The sequence below is a fragment of the Elephas maximus genome, chromosome 25, assembly GCF_024166365.1.
Source record: "Elephas maximus indicus isolate mEleMax1 chromosome 25, mEleMax1 primary haplotype, whole genome shotgun sequence".
NCBI classification, from domain to species: domain Eukaryota; kingdom Metazoa; phylum Chordata; class Mammalia; order Proboscidea; family Elephantidae; genus Elephas; species Elephas maximus.
In genome coordinates this window covers 68,796,595-68,805,850 of record NC_064843.1, presented here as the reverse complement: position 1 = coordinate 68,805,850, position 9,256 = coordinate 68,796,595, and positions in this window count along the sequence as shown.

The following is a 9,256-nucleotide window of genomic DNA, read 5'->3' as shown; positions in this document are numbered from 1 at the left end:
GTAGATTATCTTTATGTATTGTCCTTTCCTCATATTTGTTGTCGTTGATTTTGTTTCTGCTGAGTCTCTATTTTTTTCTTGTATTTTATTTTGATGAGTAGGATAGTTTGTCTCCTTTGTGGTTACCTTATAATTTACCCCTATTTTTCTAAATTTAAACCTAACTTTTATTTCTTTCTATCACTCTATCTTCCTCTCCATATGGAAGGTGTATGATTACATTTCTTAGTCCCTCTTTATTATTTTAATGTTGTCTTCTTTTATGTAATAACATCGTTGTTACCCTTTTTTGAGCTTTTTTTTTTTTTTTAAATCTTGCTTTGTTTTTTTGGATTTCCCTGTCTGGGTTGACTTCTGGTTGCTCTGCCCAGTGTTCTAGTCTTGGATGAATACCTGATATTATTGATTTTCTAACCAAAGAATTCCCTTTAGTATTTCTTGTAGTTTTGGTTTGGTTTTTAGGAATTCCCTAAACTTGTGTTTATCTGGAAATGTCTTAATTTCACCTTCATATTTAAGCGACAGTTTTCCTGGATACATGATTCTTGGCAGGCAATTTTTTTCCTTCAGTTTTTTAAATATGTCATCCCATTGCCTTCTTGCCTGCGTGGTTTCTACCGAGTAGTCCGAGCTTATTCTTACTGGCTCTCCTATGTAGGTGACTTTTCATTTATCCCTTGCTGCTCTTATAATTCTCTCTTTATGTTTGGTTTTGGCAAGTTTGATTATAATATGTCTTGGTGACCTTCTTTTAAGATCTACCTTATGTGGGGTTTGATGACCATCTTGGATAGATATCTTCTCATCTTTCACGATATCAGGGAAGTTTTCTGGCAAAACATCTTCAACAATTCTCTCTGTATTTTCTGTTATCCCTCCCTGTTCTGGTACTCCAATCACTCGTAGGTTATTTCTCTTGATAGAGTCCCACATGATTCTTAAGGTTTCTTCATTTTTTTAAATCCTTTTATCTGATTTTCCTTCAAATATATTAGTGCCAAGTGATTTATCTTCGAGTTCAGAAATTCTAGCTTCTTCTTGCTCAATTCTGCTCCTCTGACTTTCTATTGAGTTGTCTACTTCTGTAATTTTATTGTTAATCTTCTGAATTTCTGATTGATGCCTGTCTATGGATTTTTCTAGGTTATTAGTCTTTTCATTATGTTCCTGAATAATCTTTCTAATTTCTTCAGTTACTTTATCTGTGTGTTCCTTGGCTTGTTCTGCATATTGTCTCATTTCCTTCCTGATGTCTTGAAGGGTTCTGTATATTAAACTTTTGTATTCTGCATCTGGTAATTCCAGCAATGCACTTTCATCTAGAAGATCCCTGGATTCTTTGTTTCAAGAGCCTGTTGAGGTGATCATGGTCTGTTTCTTTATGTGACTTGATATTGACTGTTGTCTCCAAGCCATCAATAAATTATTTTATTAGTTTATGTTTGCTTACTATGTCATAGCTTCTTGCTTTGTTTTGTTTTGGTATACCCCTAGGGGTTGCTTGAGTGAGCTAGCTTGATTATTTTCACCTTTGGAGCTCTGACATCCTGTCCCCAGATGGCTAGAGCTGTTATCAGGTATATCAGTGTAGGAGTCCATTCAGTTTTCTTGTATGAATTCAGCTCAGGTTTCCAGGTAGCTGATCATCAAGAGTGTGGTACAGGCTCTGTCCTACACTCTTAGAGGGGCAGGGGTGATTGGTGTATATACCCGTATCTGATTGCAGCAGGGGGTCATGCTCTGAACAAGGCAGGGGGCTAAGAACCAACCCCCAAGTGTCTCTGAGGAAAGTGTGTCTCTGTTCCCTAGAGCGTGCAGGTGGGTGGGTTCTGCAGACGGAATATGGGCACTCAAAGTTTTTGGTTGTAAGGACTGGGAGGTACCAGTTACCTTTGGACCCCTGTCACAGGTGGCTGGGTGACCTGAGTGGAGCTACCAGTCCTTAGGTCCCTGATGTGGGTAGGTGAGGACCTTGTTTAATAGGCAAAGCAAAGTCGAACATCAAACACCCACCTCTCCACTGCACAGCTGAAATGGTTGGAGTCGGTCAACAAGGGCCTATTCTCCTGAAATAGGCCCACACAGGTCCATGCAGAAGGGAAAGGTGCTCAAAGTCCACAGACAGTTTATGCCTGCACAGGAGCTGCTTCTGTCCTGAGCTCCCCCAGTTAGTGGAGCTAGCAAATTGTCATTTCCCCCAAATGCAATTTTTTTCCTTCCCCAAGGCTGGAAGGATGGTTCTAGGTGCTCAACAGTGCCTATCTCAGGCCCAGGGAATTCAGCCACTGAAGCCAGTTTGCCATTTGGGGGGTGGGGGCGGTGCATTAAAATGTACGCAAGTACTTAGCTTTGCCATTCGCCTCAGGTTCCAGAGGTGTGAGTAGGTTGTGTGGCTGGCTGCTCCTCCCTGAGGAAACTGCGGCTGATCACTAGTACCAGCCAGCCATCGCTGCTGCCACTCCGGGAATGGTGTCTGAGGGCTCCCTGCAATTCAGGTACGGTAACTCCTCTCCACTTCTGAACAGTGTCTTCCTTCCCCTGCCCCTCAGTTCATTTTCTAAGCTTGCCTTTGAAGTTCAGGGCTCCCAGCTTGTCATAGATATACTCGTTTCACTTGTTTTTTCGGGTCTTTGTTGTTAAGAGGGCTCGCCGGAAGCGTCAGTCTATTCCGCCTCCTGAAACAAATTCTTACTGATATAAAAGGAAAAATAGAACAACTCCGTAATGATAGTAGGGGACTTCAACACACCACTTTCAACTGTAGACAGAACATCTCAAAAGAAAATCACTAAGGACGTTGAGAACTTAAATAAAACCATAAGCCAATTGGACTGAACAGATAGATATACATTGAACACTCCAGCCAATATCAGAACTATACACATCCTTCTCCAGCACACATGGATCATTTTCCAGAATAGACCATATTCTAGGTCACATAACAAGTCTTAACAAATTGGAAAAGACTGAACTCATAGGAAGCATCTTCTCAGACCATAATGGTATGAAACTAGAAATCAACAACAGGACAAATGAGGAAAAAATAATAATAATTACATGGAAACTAAATAATACACTACTAAAAATTATTGGGTCATAAGAGAAATCAAAAGTGTAATTTAAAAATTTGTGAATCAAATGAAAATGAAAACACAACATATCAAAACCTTTAGGACACAGCAAAAACAGTATTCCGAGTGAAATTGATAGCAATAAATGACTACATTAAAAGAGAAGAAAGATCCAAAATCACTAACTTAAACCAACAACTTGAACAAATAGAAAAGGAAGAGCAAAGGAAGCCAAAAGCAACCAGAAAAAAAGAAATAATAAAAATCAGGGTAGAAATAAATGAATTAGAAAAACAACTGAAAACATTAACAAAACCAAAAGTTGGTTCTTTGAAAGAATCAACAAAATAGGCAAACTACTGGCCAGATTGACAAAGAAAAAATCCAGAAGAGGCAAATAACCAAATTACAAAATGAAACTGGTGACATTACAACCGATCCATCAGAGACAAAGAAGATCATAATCAATTACCATGAAAAATTGTACTCCAACAATTTTGAAAACCTAGAGGAAATGGACAAATTCCTAGAAACACACTACCTACCCAAATTATCACAAATAGAGGTAAAAAATATAAAGAGACCCATCACAAAAAGGAGATTAAAGATGTCAAAAATAAAAAAATAACCTAAGATCAGATGGCTACACTAGAGAATTCTACCAAACATTCAGAAAAGTGTTGACACCAATTGTCCTCAATCTCTTGCAAAGCATAGAAGGGGAGGAACTCTACCAAAATCCTTCTATGAAGTCAGCATAACCATAATACTGAAACCAGTCAATGTAAAAACTAATGACCAACTTCATATGGAAAGTAAAGAAACCCCAAAAAGCCAAAGCAACACTAAAGAAAAAGAACAAAGCAGGAGACCTCATTCTCCCTGATATCAAAACATACTATTTAGCCACTGTAATCAAAACAACCTGGTACTGGTTCAACAACAGACGCATAGACCAGTGGAATAGAACTGAGAACTCAGAACTAAACCCAAACATCTATGGACAACTGATTATCGACAAGTGGTCAAAGTCCAAAGAGACTGGGACAGAGACAGTTCCTTTAATAAATAAATGGTGCTGGCAAAACAGGATATCCACCTGCAGAAAACTGAAACAGAACCCATGCCTCACACCAAACACACACACAAAACAAACTCAAAATGGATCAAAGGCCTAAATGTCAAACCAAAACCTTAAAATTCCTGGGAGAAAACTACTGGACCTAATCTTCTGTAAAAACAGGATAACAAGCATTGCAACAAATGTGCGAAGAAGACAGAATAGAAAATTGGGATCTCATACAAATTATAAATTTCTGCTCATCAAAAGACATTATCATAACAAGAAAAAGAGAATCTTCAGACTGGGAAAAATTTTTTGGAAAAGGCATATCAGATAAGGATCTAATTTCCAAAATTCATTAAAAGAACTTCAACAGCACAAAAACAAACAGCCCAAATATAAAAAGGACATGAACAAAACCTTTACCCACAAAGACATCCAGGTAGTCTACGAGCAAATGAAAAGACCCTCATGATCATTAGCCATTACAGAGATGCAGATCAAAACTGCAGTGAGATACTATCTCACTCCTACTAAAATGGCACTGATTAAAAAAATAGAAAACAACTACTGTTGGTGAATATGTGGGGAGATTGGACCCCTTACTCATTGCTCATGGGATTGTAAAATGGCACAACCACTATGGAAAACATTTTGGTGGTTCCTAAAAAACTAGAAAGAGATCTGCCCTAGGATACAGCAATCCCACTTCTAGGAATATACCCCTAGAGACCTAAAACTACTGACACGAGCAGATATAAGCATTCTTATGTTCACTGAGCTTTATTCACTATAGCAAAACAATGGAAATAACTGAAGTACCCATCAACAGATGAATGGATAAGCAAATTTGGCACCTGCTTACAATGGAATACTACACAACCATAAAGAACAAGTGAGTCTGTGAAATGTATTATAAAATGAATGGGCCTGGAGGGTATAAGACTAAGTAAAATAAGTCGATTATATGAGAACAAATGTTATATGATGCCTCTTAAGCTGTGCAGCCACCATGGGGCTGAGATGTGGCAGGCCTAGGACAAAGATACTGGGAATGGTGGATTGGAAGGATGGGAGGGGCCTGGTCCTTGATACCATTGCTGAGCCACTGAACTAACCCTGGACTGCTTATACCTCTGGACATCTTGATAAGTAAAACAAGCAAACCAACCACAGAAACCCAAACTTCCATGAATCTTGTATTCGAAGTGACCTTTAGCTGAGCATTCTGTTATTCTATTACTCTCAGCTGAAAGCATCGTAAGTCACATAATAATAGTAATACTTCTATGCACCAGGGACTTTCCTAAGGTATTTATGTATCTTAACTCATTTACTCTATGCGGGAACACTGTGAGGCAGATAATTTGATTAACATCCATTTTATAGGTCTTAAAACTTAGGATCAGGGTGGTTAGTATGTTGCCCAAAGCCGCTTAACAAGTAAGGGCAAAACTGGGGGTCAAACCTGAGCTGCCTGGGCCAGTCCATGTTCTTATCCACGACCCTTGGCTACGTGGTATTGCATGTGAATGATGAAAAGGGAGACCTAGGAGAATCTCATTGTGCCCACCCCCCGACACACACACACATTGTAGCATTAAACGGGGCCACTGATAGAGACTCCGTGTTGGTGCGTGTGTTACAGCCACTGAAACAGAGCACAGAGCCCCAGGCAGAACACGAGAAAATCTGTGCATCCATGGCGTGTATCGCTACTTCCACTCTTCTCCCAACAGTAGCACCCTGTACTACTGGCTCATGTGGTTGTGCTTAGTGCTGCTTTGCTTAAGCAATCGCCAGATTCCCCTAATATGAGTAGGGCCGTGTGGACTTGAACAGCTACTCCCACAGTTTCTTTCTTCCTTTTTCTTTTTTTTCTGTGCATTCCTTTCCTGTTGTGATTTCTGTAAGTACTAGTGGGTAGGGAGCAACTTCAGAGTGTCTGACTTCACCTCACAGTGCATTGGGCTTTTTCTCTCTCACCTGAAACACTTGAGCAGAGATTTAATCTCTGACATGGAGATAGCAGCATCCTTGTCCTCTGTGCCAGAATCTCCCTGAGTGTCAACTCTGTCAGCTCTCTCAGTTCCTGCCTCTACTTGCACCTGGAAGATTACCAAATGAACAGCCTTACTGGATTCAAGCCATGGAGAGTGGCAATCACTCAACTTTGGAGTTATATTTTAGTGAGTAAGCGGAGATATTATGAGTACTGAGGCTATGAAGACGATGACCATTTTGCAAAAAAAGAACGAAGCATTGCAGGAAGATCAGGAGCGCCAAGTGGAGCAGGCATGTGGTGAGTGCTATTTTGGATAGGATCATTGTGCTGGCCTTGTTGAGAATATCACATCTGAGCAAAGATCTGAAGGAGCCAGGGATCATGCCAAAGTCTCGGAGCAGTGTTGCAGGAAGAGGAAAAAGCAGGTGCGAAACTCCAGGAGCAGAGCATGACTGAGCCCAGATGGTGGTTTTTATACACAGAACACAGAGTGATTTAAAGAATTCAGTGAACATAGGATGCTTTGTAGCAATATTCATGTCAGTTGAGGTTACAGGGCACAGAAAGTCTGCCTTCTTGCCCATCCCCAGTCCCAACATTGTGATTGTCTTTTGGATTCCACTCAGTGCTGGAGAGCTGGAGAGGCTCAGGCCCTGGGAATTCTGCTCCATGTCTCTATGAAGGCAATGACCCTGTCTCTCTCTCCTCAGAGTCCTCCCAGTTGTGTCCATGGTCATGTTGTCCGTGTGTACCTGTGTTCTGTCCTGCCGTCCAGGTGACCTTAAAACTTGAGTTAGAGTGGAGCGATTTTTCTCTTATGATCCCTTCACTTTTCTTTTTAGGCTGTTACCAGTACATTAGCAGAGCTCAGTGATTTTAGCAAAAAAAAAAAAAATGTGTTATGTCTAGAATACCTGCCTTTGCAAGACTCACTCTTTCACTACTATACTTATTCATAGCCTCCCCACCCCAATTTTCCTGTGCTATTTTTTTTTTATATGATGCTGGGAAACCCTGGTGGTGTAGTGGTTAAGAGCTACAGCTGCTAACCAAAAGGTTGGCAGTTCGAATCCACCAGGTGCACTTTGGAAACCCTGTGGGGCAGTTCTACTCTGTCCTATAAGGTCGCTTTGAGTCAGAATTGACTAGATGGCAGTGGGTTTGGGTTTTGGTTTATATGATGTTGAAGAAAAATAATTAATTTAATCAAAATAATTTATTGATCACCTACTATGTGTTAGGCAGTTATCATGAACCAAGCATGAAGCTTACATTCTAGTCTAAGGAGGAAAACGCTACACAAAGTAAAAGAGTAAAACGGATAGACCATGAGATGCTGTTAAGTTCTATAAAGACAATGACAACTGCAAGAGGAATGTGTCGTAACTTAAAAGAGGGGAGTCATGAAATATCTCACTGAAAAGGTGGAAGTTCAGTAAAGATCCTCTGGAACTGGGGGAGCGAGCCATGTGGATTTCTGGGTTAAAGCACCTTCCTGGCAGAGAAAACAGCAAGTGCCAATGCCCTGCTCCGGTTAATAACTTAGAAACAATGTATGGAGTTAAGTCAGAAACCACAAAACGTCAAGTCAACAGCAGTCACCCGAACCCAAAGCAGAGAGTGTGCCCTGCACATCCTGAGCCCACCCCAGTCTTCATCTGACCTTCACTCTTGCACAATGGGAAGAGGTAGGGAGCCACTTCTGTTTCAGACCCAGAGGACCGACGGTGTACTCTCTGAGATCCAGGTCGGGATTTGCCCAGTCGTGGGGTACCTCAGTGTGGTTCTTGGACCCCTGTACTGGCTCCTCAGGCAGGCACACTCTTCAGCTGGGACCAGCCTCAATGTCAGGGTGGAGTGGAAATGGAGAATCTTTGTTCCATTCTCTTGGGGTGTCAACATTTATTGGTGGTGGTGGTGGTCACGCCAGGGTCTGGGCCCAATCAGATTGTTTTCCCCAAGACAAGCATTATGAGTGAACACTCGCACTTGAAACACTCTCCCTTTCTTTCCTAACTTCCCTGACTGTAGTCTTTCTGTCACTCTAGGGCTTCCTGGGGTATCTAACCAGTGGCCCCACTAAGAATAACCATGGCTCGAGCTACATACTCTGTATCCAAACATGTGTCGTGAAATTATAAACTGGAAATACTAGATCCACAGTAAATGGAAGGGAGTCTGGGGCTTATGTTAGACTCTTCACCAGGGCTTCATGATGAGGTTTGAGGGACACTGTGGATGAGTGTTCAGTGTGAGTGTGAAATAGGGGGAAGGAGGGGTGTCACAGGACAGGACAGAGATCTTGGTGTCAGACACGGTTCTCTACAGAGATACTGTGTTTAGGCTGTCAGCATGATCTCTGTGTACAGGGCCTTGGAAGGAAAGAGGAAGACAAGTTTGTAAAGGATGCCGTCCTCAAACACTGTGTTCGTTGAGGTGGAAAGTAATCGGAGACAAGGGTGAAGAAGAGGAGCTATGCCCAACCAAGTCACACTCTCTTTATTCTAAGAGGGCACTACCGTTGCTATCCTTTTTTCCAGACCCAGTTATCCTGCCTTTAGTCATTGGTGGGAATAATGCTTTGTATGATAGGACCCTGGCACTCTGCAGCACCAACAAGAACATCCAGATTGCTTGGAGAACTACATTCTCTCACCTTATTTTGCCTGATTGTCCATCCGAGGCTGTGCTATATAGGAAATGTGGGATTCTCTGCAACTTTAGGGCAACCCAGGAGAGTGCATGGCAGAAAGTGCATTTGAGAAGTTGTGGGTGTGCATTGGTCTGTATGAAGCCAACTTTTTATGCATAAAATCCAACTTTTACTATATGTGGCTATATAAAAAATAATGAGTGTATCATAGTGTGGTTGCCTTATGATTGTTCTTCCGCTTGTTATGTCTTTGTTAACAACCCATCGCAATCTTAATTAAAGTTGTTTCAGTGGAGCTGATAAAACTCCAGGCCTTAAAGGGTAGACCTGGGCCTGTTCAACGGGAATACTCCAATGCTCTGGAAAGACGGTGGTATCTTTCCCTGAGAAGTAGAAGTCTAACGAGTTCAGATTAATATACATATCAAATATCAAAAAAGCACACAGGTAGAGAACTTGCTGCA